The sequence below is a fragment of the Sinohyriopsis cumingii genome, chromosome 1, assembly GCF_028554795.1.
Source record: "Sinohyriopsis cumingii isolate HCF-2022 chromosome 1, ASM2855479v2, whole genome shotgun sequence".
NCBI classification, from domain to species: domain Eukaryota; kingdom Metazoa; phylum Mollusca; class Bivalvia; order Unionida; family Unionidae; genus Sinohyriopsis; species Sinohyriopsis cumingii.
In genome coordinates this window covers 93,794,054-93,806,140 of record NC_142961.1, presented here as the reverse complement: position 1 = coordinate 93,806,140, position 12,087 = coordinate 93,794,054, and positions in this window count along the sequence as shown.

Sequence of the window (12,087 nt, the reverse complement as noted above, 5' to 3'; positions counted from 1 at the left end):
AATATTTCATTTCATACTCATTTGAAATTGATATAAAATTATGCCATGTCATTTCATACTCGTTTTTAATTGCTATAAAAATATGACGTCATTTCATACTAATGTATAATTGATATAAATCATGCCATGTCATTTCATACTCATTTATAATTGATGTAAAATTATGACATGTTATTGCATACTAATTTATAACTGATATTAATTTATGCATATGCTCTAATTAAAATTTGCAGAATTAGTAAAGCTACTCTCGCCCACCATTAGGATCATTATAATATGAACTTTATTCGAGATAAAGTTTTATTTCAAGGTCGCTCAGATTTGCTGACCCAGTCTCCGATTTATATCCATCTTTCGATTACTGATGCTAGTATATTCTGTACCATAACTGTCTTAGTGACCGGCCATACACGAATAAAACGTTTTCCCAAAAATAAGTTAAGACTTCATGTAAACTTCATAGCAGCTTTAACCATTCCAGTACCAGACTGACTCTCATTTTTGGTACAGGTTATACCAGTAACGAAATAATTTTGTCAGTGCAAGTTAAAGTGGCCATGGAGTCCCAAATTAGGTTAAATAGTTCAATTATATGCGTTTTGCTTGTGCGCGAGCGTGTGAGCATTTCTCTGCCTTTCGCAAACATGCTTGTATATGCTATTGGCTGAGAGTTAAAGAGTGAAAAAAAGGCAGTTAAAAATATATATAAATACTGTATGCTAATAAATATAGAATATCCTGAATCAGTATTGCTCTCATTTCGCTAATTGCGTCAAAAACATCATTAGTAAGTATGTCTTGTTTTTACGGTAAGTTTTACGTGATGGATAGAAATAATTGTACTCTGTATAATTAACCGCGTCCAAAAATAAAATACTATCTTTCATCTCTAATAAAAATATCATCTTTTATCCGGCATGAATAATTCAATAAAACTAGATTTGTTCTCTCAACTTCTTTGTTTTCTTTTGATGTGTTCAGTGTTATGTTTTTATTGCTTTTCCAAATCTGGTTTTCCACACGGAGCATTTATGTTTGTCTAAAGAGGACAAAATTGCAAGTTTACAATATTGATTGAGATTCATAGGTTCAACACTTCAAACATTACTGAGTAGCAAGGAAAATCTCCCTGATTTGATAAATGGAACTCACTCCTTTCCCGTGCGAAATTCTGAATTCAATTTTGGATTGGTAATGTTAAAGAATGTATGCCCTAAGAAAATGAATGATCTGACCAATTAAACCATGCCTATTAGACATAGACAGATCGTTAATACTGAAAGACCTCACCAAGCAAGTTAGAAAATTCCTCGTTTCCCTTCACTACTATAATTAATATGAATCAATCAACCAATCAATTAACCAGTTAAAAAAGAAAGAATGAATGAAAGAACAAGTAAACAAATAAATGAAAAAAGAAAGAAAACAATCCAATAAATGAACGAACGAACGAGTGGAGAAATGGGATGTGGTTTGAATATATGGTGAGCGGGCTGTAACATATTTTACACTCAGTATAAAATAATTGAATTCTAATATCCCATTCCATTTATCAGTAATGTCGTTAAATTGTATGAACTTGATTGAACCGGTTCTTATTAAATATTTGTTTTCAGTCGGAACTAGTGTTCTTGATAAATTAATTGAGAAACCTGAAAAATGATTCGGATGAGTTAGAGAAATAATTTAATCCAAATTTTTTTAAAAATCATAACATCAGAATATAGATAAGCTGATACTGCAACCCTTGATGATTTTAACAGTAACTTTGGCGTTTTGTTTTTCTTTCTTCCTTGGTACATTAAAGTCATGCCGAAAAGTGCGTACATGGTGACGTGTACCATACTATAGCATTCATATATACTCATCTGGGTATTTCATCACATAAAATAAGTTGGAAATATTGATTATTATGATTTTAAGCAATGATTAAAAAATTACATTAAACATTTTATTCCCGTCTCCACATGCACCATAGAAAAGGGCAAGGCAAGCAGTGTAAATTATTACAACAAAAGAGGATGTGCCTAAAGAAAACAATGCCAGAGGATATAAATGTGTATTGGAAGCATTTTGCCAGAAACGCTTCAAAGGTTGAGGCTAAGTTAGCATTTTTTGAAATATTACATTTTACATACTCTTCTTCAGAGTTGCTAATGGGCTGATTGATACAAGGATGGTTGGGGAGTTACGACTGGGTTAATGGATATACATATGTATTAGGTGTTTCTAATAGGTTGATGGATACACGGATGGATGAGGAGTTCCGAATGGGTTGATGACTACATGGGTGGATGGGGAGTTCCAAATGGGTTGATAGATACACATATGTATTAGGTATTTCTAATTGGTTGATAAATACTTGGACGGATGGGGAGTTCCAAATGGGTTGATGGAATACACATATATATTAGGTGTTTGTAATGGGTTGATGGATACACGGATGGATGGGGAGTTCCGAATAGGTTGATGAATACATGGATGGATGTTGAGTTCCGAATGGGTTGATGGATACACATATGTATTAGGTGTTTCTATTGGGTTGATGGATACTCGCGTGGAGGGGGACAAAACATATCTGAGTACATAATTAGTATATGATTGAAAATAGAAGATCGCGCATAAATTACTCTTTTCTTATCAATAACAGATTAGGAAAAAGCTATTAATTTGTATTCGCAAAATGCCTGTTAAAGCAACAGTATACCCCAATATAGCGTGTGTAATTTTCTTTCAATCAATTTCGATATAAAAAAATTCCCTCGCACCTATAAATGAAGCCATTTGCTGCTCTCACTAATGATGTCTCTGTTTCGTTACATGAAGTCAATTGTATAATATTCACTAACACTTTCAGATGTTTGCATTTTTTAAAACCCATTTTCACGAAACTGTATTAAAACCTTCGAGTACCAAGTCTTAAAATGCATTTTAAAATAATCCATCTTAAATTAAATTCAAATCCATCCATATGTAAGCATCGGCGCTAAAGTGCTGATTTCAAAATACATTATTCTTTCAAAATCAAATAAAATTGTATTTAAAGCTGGTATAAAAGATACCCACCATTTTAGTGTCCGAGTAACTCACAGTTGTGATGTTAAAAGTCATGTGGGTGGTGAAATCTGCATTGCCAACAATGCCACCATTCCCCAGTGCACGTGAAAGTAGGGGTACAAATGGACAGTATAGTTACGATTGAATATTAGTCAAAAGAATTTCTGCGTTTTGTTGCAAATAGTATTCATTAATCATGTTTAAAAACATACCTGCCTGTAAAGAAAAGAGTGTATCTACATTACGAAACTCCTATGGAAGGTGTACGCCCCTCTATATCCGTCCTCATGCATGTTGAGCTTAGAGAGTACGCCACAAGGCGTTGCAGAATGTATGATAATAACTAGAAATTGTACCCAAAAAAAATGGCTAACCATCGAAGATTTAGTCAACTATGTTTTAAACTACAATTAATACTTCGATCTTTCTAATGGAAAGAAGTTGAGTTTTTAAAAATCTTTGATGAGTTTTAGTGAAAAACAAAAGCTTAAGATATAAGTCTGCTGAATCATCAAATACTCCCCATGAAATACTATTACAACATCTAAAATGCTTGGAACGTGGTCTAAATTTGATTAAGTCCATGTTAAATAGCTGAACTACGTGTACGGTCCTATTCAGATACGATCACGTTTAAGATCATAATCTTTTATATACAATTTTTGGTGCGCGACATATTTAGTCGTACACCGTCCAAGTAGTGTTAAGGAATTTTTTAAAAATTGTAATCAAATAAAAAAGCGCACTGTCTTACCATACCGACGTACGCGGATCATTGTAAAACGGCGAATTTCTTGTTTATCTCAACGACATTTTAAAATGTTTTCCTGCTATTTTGCGTTTTTGTAATTCTGTAAATGGCGACATTACGTGTTGATACTATCATTAATATTCATTTATCCAACCATGAAAACATTCCAGTATGCCTCGAAAAAAATAAAATTTGCTATTTAATCACATAAATCTAAATTGCAAATCTTCCTTTATTTTGTTACTAAATTGTAAATTAAGCGTTTGATTTGAAATGATAAGGATCTGTTACTCCAACAAAATTAGCGGTTTTCGCCATGACGACATTGGAATCTCCCCTGACAATATCTATTCTTGTTTTCTGCAGTCTTTGTGGCAAAGAACTTCTAGAATAAATTGCATTGAGGCACTTTAATTCCTTTCAGTTCCATCTCTAACTCAGTGGGTCATTTTGTTTGACAGGCATCTGAAATTGACTACCCATCAATCTTCACTGATATCTTGATTCTCCACGCTACTGTTGCCATGGAAACGGCAAATGAAACAATTCTTCAGCGAATTTTCCCCATTCTAAATAAACATCAAATGTGAGATGATATGATTCTGTTATCTTGGAGTCTTCACTGAACAAACTGATTCCGAACAAAGAAGTTGGCATCAAATTATGGGTGATCTCGTTCACACAAGTTTGACAGGACATTCACATTGCCTTTTGCTTATCAACATTTTGTCTGAATTATCTGTTCCAGGCATATCGAATATAAAACTTTAAATCTCTGTAGCAAACGTGAGAATTAAAGACCATTTTAAATATAGGAAAACACTGTACTGAAAAAGCAATATAGATCATGAAATCTAATTTCGTCAACATATCTTTTAAAGCTTTTGCGTTTATTTTCCAGAATTATTTTAATATCGAATATCTGAATTTCGCTCTATTGAGAATAATCAAAGTTGGAAATTTATTTAATTTTCCAATGTTGAGTAATCATTTATTTATTTATTTATTTTTGTGCATTTATCCACCTATGAATACAATACAATTTTTTCTAGAGCACTTTTCAGAAAATGACTTTGAATAATTTCCGCATCCAAATGTAACCTACGTCTATACCATCTAGCATTGAAATATGTGTTATCTTTAAACCACAGTTTAAATGAAAGCTGTACAAATCATAAGGCTTGTTTTCTAAATGACTTGTTTTAATATTTACATTTTCAGCATTGTCAACAGTTTATCCTTGGAAAGACTTGTGATAAAAATAAAATGTTAGTGAGGAATAACTAGAATTTATAGTTCATAACTTTTCATATTGAAGCCTAGTATCTATTGAACCAATTAAATGTTTTAGTCCATTTTTAAATACCGTCCTTACAGACATTATCAGTTGTTGACAAAATTACATTTTTAAATCAAATATGTAACAAGAAACATTTCTGTGGAAAAAACACACGTGCAATATTATACACATAAGGCTTTATCTCCAACTCTTATGCAGCCATTGCATCCTTCAATCACCATAAACAACAACAGGCAAACCACAACCAGTGTTGCGGATGGGCAAAAAGCCACAAAAGACTTAGTGAGTGGGATGAGAGCTTTACAGCTCCAGCCGCCCCGCACCCGAATCGGTAGAAAACATTTGGTGAGTTTGGCACTTTTGCGGTGTTTTTGTAAATAACACGAAGATAGAATCGAGAGAAAATTATAATTAAAAATATTATAAAAATATACATTGACATATACGCTTATGCAACATCAACAACAATATAGTAGTTATATTATTATTATTATTATTATTATTATTATTATTATTATTATTATTATTATTTAAAAACGTATGTTTTAGATTTGTTATAATAATTCTCACATGTGTGACAAATCAGCGCAATAAAAGCTCATAATCTAAATAAGTTATAAAATATAAATTGTTTACCTCAAGAAAGTTGCATTAGTGTCTGATTGTTACGATGAATTTGAAGGAGTGAATCACTTTAGTGGCCGTAATGGCTGGCATATTTTCGTGTAATACAAACCAACTTTTTTCTAAAATATTCTGTTAAAATATGTGCCTAAAATCTAGACTTCTCCAAAAACCTCATATAAACATAAAACAAATTTCGTGGCGCCGCATATAATTTTAAGATAGGCTGATTAAAATTAGTTTTGCACTGTTCATAGCCTCTTCGTAAAGAAAGGTTCCTGTATGTTTGCCTATCTACACCTTGGCGGATCAATCAGATAATTCAGTGCTTCGGGTCTGTGAACATCATTGGATGCGGTGGGAAGCTACAATATCTAATCAAAGTCCAGTTGTTTAAATTTTAACACTCTTCCTCCATGATCGAGACAAGGGGTGCGGACAACTGGAATGGACTCAAAAATAAGTTATTTTCCACGTCCGGTCCGTGTTCCCACAAATACATAGTTTTCCTCAAATGCATCTGTAATGGCTTCTTTCTGGTATTTAGTTGTTGTTACACGCTATTGTTTAGTTGACATTCCCATTGCATACTAAGAGAGGGAACTAGTGAATCCAATAGAATCACGTGACGCAAGTTGCCGTATTTGGCGCAAGTCTCAGGGGGTTATAAGGCGTATGCGAGGTTAAACATGTCTCCAGATTCGAAGGACCACTTTGGTTGCTGGCTGAAAAAAGTGATTGGACCGATAGCTGTCTGAAAGTAAAGATGGATGAGTTGGCTACGTACGTGTTTAATATTTTACTTCCATAATGGATGTAATCCATTGAGAACACCTGAGATAAAAAAAGGCTAGCAAGTTGTATTTTCTCCGAACATGATTTGTGCACATCGTGCTGTGTCTTGAAAATTGACAGTTTTTTTACACTTAATAAAACGACTTTCAAGACAGAGAAAACGAGGTCTAATTTTGCTCTTTCGGATCAATGCTTATTTTCGCAAGTGGAATCTTTTAAATAGTGCTTGGTCTGACCATTCAAGATATAGAAAACTTTAATTTACAATTTTGGATTCGAACTCTTAACACTTCGCAATTGGCAAACGTACCAATTCTGTAACGTGTAGTTTCCGAAACCGTCTTTTATTAAACACATTTTTGAGAATCGGACGGTACAGTTTCATATCGTTCGTTTCAATCAGTCATTAGGAGGCAAATAAAAGGCCTGAATTATAAAGCATTTTCTTTCAAAATAAAAATTTCTTAATAAGTTATATTGTCATTGTCTCTTTCTACCTTAAACTAGATAAGACGGTAAACAGTGATCTTTATAACGTAACTATGTCATTTTATGGTGAATGGTGTGTATATAATTACTTCATCTGAAAAGCAAATAATTTTATTCACTCCATGTTTTTCGTTATATTAACAAATCGTAAAGGGGGAAATTATTTCATTATCGTTACATTAATTAATAACAAAAACGTTAATCAATTTAACACTTATAAGAGTCTGCAATACAGCCTCCTGCAATTGTTTTGTATGTGTTTGTGTGTGTTTTTCTTAATACAAAGTAATCAGCATAGAGCCGAATGGTCTGTCTTTTTAGACACCATTGCATGATTTTCTTCTTTATGTAAGAATATATATATATATATATATATATATATATATATATATATATATATATATATATATATATATATATATATATATATATATATATATATATATATATATATATATATATATATATATATATAAGAGTTTCATGTACTTACATTTACAATGGAATCACTCCTATTTGCCGGCATTACGGACCGATCTTGATATTGTGGTCTGGCATTACAACCAGGGCCGGATTAGCCCAGAGGCTAATAAAGGAGTCACGGTACTAATTCAACTACCATAGTAAACATATGGAAACACCATCATATTCAAAATTCAATAATTTAAAATTTCTGGGTGCTGATGATCAGACTTCCATGTCTCCATGCACAACTCTATCCTTGGTGCAAGCTTCTGTGTGGAGAACACCATATGACCCGCGGCATATTTTTAAATCTACATGTGCATGAAACACATGTTATTGATTCTGCACCAAATGAATCAAGTGTTACTTTCATTATTGAGTACTCCCAAGTCAAGCCTGTAAAAATACTAAAATTGCATCAATAGAATTTTGTCTATATTTGTTTTAAATTGCAGATAGGATAAGCTTTTAAAAGATATTTTTACTAAAATTTTAATTTTCATTATTAACCAATTATGGACCACCAAACCCGTAAATATTCTATTATTTGTTCACCCATTTATAGACTGGTTCACAGTTCTTCCGTATAATTAGTACCGTGTGTCCTAAAGCTATAGCTTTAGGCCCGTATATATTGTATGCCCTCCTTTCGGCCCTCCTTTAGGCGCTCAATTTCTATAATGAAGTAACAGCTGAGCGACTATAGAGTTGCCTTAGCCTTAGGCCCGTCATAACTTAATCCGGCCCTGATCACACCTAACATGTGTGTACATATAAGCGGCGTGTTCTGAAATGTCTAATGAGATTGATTTTATTCTGGACTTGCTGCAACTTTAAGTTTGATAACGAGATAAACGAGAAGACTGGCTGCTTTTTCATGGCCACCTGTGTTCTCTTCATAAATACAAAACCATATATGTGGGCAATTAAGCCGAAAAATAAAACAACATGTACCTCAATACCCGCCAGGACTTATCTAGTTAGTTAGAAAGACCTTCCTGACCTTTCACTTCCAATTTTATTTTACGTCTTGATTTGCTCACCAGATTTCCTCGTCCAAATTAAAACATTTGTCAATTCGAAATGTAAAATGTTTTAGAGTGCTGAAGTGATAATAGAAAATGGTGAAATATGTGGAGCATCATACCAATGGTTGTATCATTGGCCCTTGAGGACCCCATAAGCCCACGTTGAAAAACTAAATATACCATATTCCTTCAAAATGCTAACAGCAGACCACATTTAGCTGTATCATTTTGATCGATCAGAAACTACGTTCTCCCTTGGATTAATACTTATATGTCCAGATGCCTTCCGGAAGTCTAGGTCCCATCTGATACCTAAATCTTCAACAATTATTAAGAAGAAATAAGATTGTTACCCCTTGCAGAGCCTCAAATAAGATTCTAAGAAGGAACTTGGAATCATTGATTGTGTCAAAATTTATTAGATCAGTCTCTATCATTACTTGAATTATTTTATCCCAGTCGATAACTTTGGAATACAGCGCTGCAAACTAGCTTATTTTCTTTGTGCTATTGATTGGCCACGGAGGCTCGCTTAATGGTCATTCGTATCAAAAGAGGATGTATTTGGCTACTGTTATTCCGGTATCTCAAGAATACCGTATATAGTCAGATAAAAGTCTACCTCTTTTATAAGGAACAAATACTTGTTTCTGAAAATGAAATCGATTACAGAATGAGTCGGTCGTGGCGGCATCATAAGACATGCATACATGTCCACAGTTCATGTTCGGCCTTTTTATGCAAGGTACCTGAATCAGAGCCAAGACGAAATTCTGCTTTTCTTTGTGTCCTGTTCTTTTTCTTCTTGATTTAGTTATAAACGTTGATGATGCTGTCGATGGTACGAGGCATATCTTATGTCTTATGGCAAATTACTACGGTATAGTTTTCATTGATACAATTGTATTGGGACTGTGCAGATCCATAAAATTTAGTCACGAGGTGTTTGATAAATTAATTAAAGTCTCCGGGGAACGATGTTTCTTCCCTTTTTCAACGTTATGACCTTACACAAAAAACTTTAACTTTGGTTCGTTCAAATTTCTTAAGACTGAGATGACACCGACGTCACTCTCAACAACAGACGACATGATGCTGGCTATGTTAAACATATTTCTCTGATTAAGTAACAACAATACATTGCTCTTTGTATTCTCTAATTAAATTTAATCTCGCTTATAATCCTACGTTCAACAATCATTTTCTAAAACCTTACACAATACAGAAAAATAGTGGCGGCAAACCAAGGTCTTCAGTATTTGATATGCTAAAGATTTCTTTGTATTCAATTCCTGTAACCTTATTTTCCTGAGAAAAAAAATAGCATTGTTTGATCATTTGTTCAATCACCGTTCTACCGTTTCCTTATTAATCTGTTTTTGAGGGAAGTTGTGTTCTGCTTTATTTTCACACGAAGCCCAGCAAACCTGATTTTGCTTGATTTTCTGCTCGTTTTAGGGTAGAGCGGTAAGAGAAATCAATAAGATATGTTGTTCTTTTTAGCTCCTTATTCATGTGGATGAGCCAATTTTGTCTTGCATAGGAGGAGGTAGCACAGGGGAGAAAGAGTCAGATTTTTATTTGTATCCTGGATTTCCTTATTGATTTATATTTCAACAAGTCCGGAGGACAAAAGGTGAAGGAATCTCCTGGTTATCGATAACCTAAAATGGGATACGTCAGTGTCTGACATTTACATCCTTTGACTTTTTGTTAAAATACACACAGATATTTTGATTCTATTAAAATCAACACCTTCATAATTGGACTGACGTCCCTGTATGTCCAAATGATTATACACAGTTTAAAAACATCTACCATAAGAAAAGACACTTTCTGATGGTGTCTAAGCAATTATTTCGGTTTCTTGCATCAATTTTTAATTATTCTTATCAGTTTGAATGTGATTAAAAATTGGGAAGGTGACGTACATACAGACGAAATAATTTTGTGGGCTATGTAAAATGGCTGATGTGTCAATTCCACCGTAATCTTGCGGACAATTTAATTTTGCGAATATTCAAAATATACAGGAAAAAGAAAACGATCTAGAGCTCAGAGTTAATTCTTTAGGTCTTTCAGATTGAGTTTCATGCACTTTTTTAAAACGCAATCATTTTCGATGCAAGGGCTTTAATTTTGACATGAACTTTCTGAATTACCTTCCACGCAGAAGGAAAGAGTGATTATATGTATATTAAAAGGTGATATAGATATGCAGTATATTTTAAATTTGAGACCAATTTCACTTCTAAATGAAATATACAAAATTGTCTATACGTGCATCGAAAATAGGGTTAAACACGTGCTGCTAACTATTAGACATAAGGATCAACTTATTTTTGAAAACGATATATATATTAACAAATTGATGAATATGTAAATTAACAATTTATTCTTTCATTTCTTAATGTTCTTTCTTTTGTTCCACTTTTGTTTATCTTTCATCTTACACTGACATAAGATAATTATCTAGATCTGCCTACATTGTTCTTCTTGTTTAAAAGTGGTTCCAATAATTAATGTATTATACATATGTGTATCAACAACCGTTGGCTAGACAAGACGACCTTGTCCGTACAGAAATGTACTGAAACACGCACATGGTCTAAAAGCAGTTATTATAAATTCACCAAAAGACCGAGCGAAAAGAACTAATGTCACGCATAGTACTAATATTAGTACCCTTACTCGTACCTCGTGGACAGGGTACTAACATGAGCACATACGTGTTAATGGAGCAAGCCGGGTGTGATTCACACCCGGCGCTCTTTTAGCCTAATAATAACACTTTAAACATATTCCTTGCATATAATCCAATAAACTGAGTAGTCCTCTTATTTAATACCGGAAGTATCGAAAATCATTGTAGAAATAGTTGTAAACTCTCGTTTACCTTTATTAGCCGATATTTTCGTTTAGATCGTCCGCCATATTATTTCAAATAATGATTACTTCCGTTCTCAGCCTCATTTGTTTGTGTGCCATATAAGGACATTGACGCCTTATTTGGAAATATAAACAAATCGTAGTAAAAATTTGGCGCCGTTTGGGTCAGAAATTCTGCGCATTAAAAGTAAATACGGTTTATCGGCAACTTTGAAACTCACCAACAAGCGATTATTCGCACTTGATTGATAATAATATAGCGTAGAATATCCAAAATATGGTTTGGCAAGCCTAAAGTAGAAAAGAGTCACGGCGAGATTCTCGCGTTATCTGTCATGGCGGACAGTATAAGGTTAGAGTAACCATGCCAATTTATTTTATCGTGTAAGGGCTTAATAAATTCAAAATAAGCCAAACTTCTTTCACAACATGATTATACTTATGTAGTTGATTTCTACACTGTTTGTTTTTCTGACTTTAGTGATGAAATTTTTTGCTCCATTACATGATATGGGATCAGTTCGTAGCCTCAACCACAACACAATCAAGTTGAGGCTACGACATCGTAGCTAATGTCACGCACAGCGTGAATTTAGGTTTACGTCGTTGCTCCCCCTCTTTCTAAGGATACCAGAAGACAGGGAACTTTCCTATAATCTTATTACGGACCATACATGTACGAGACACTA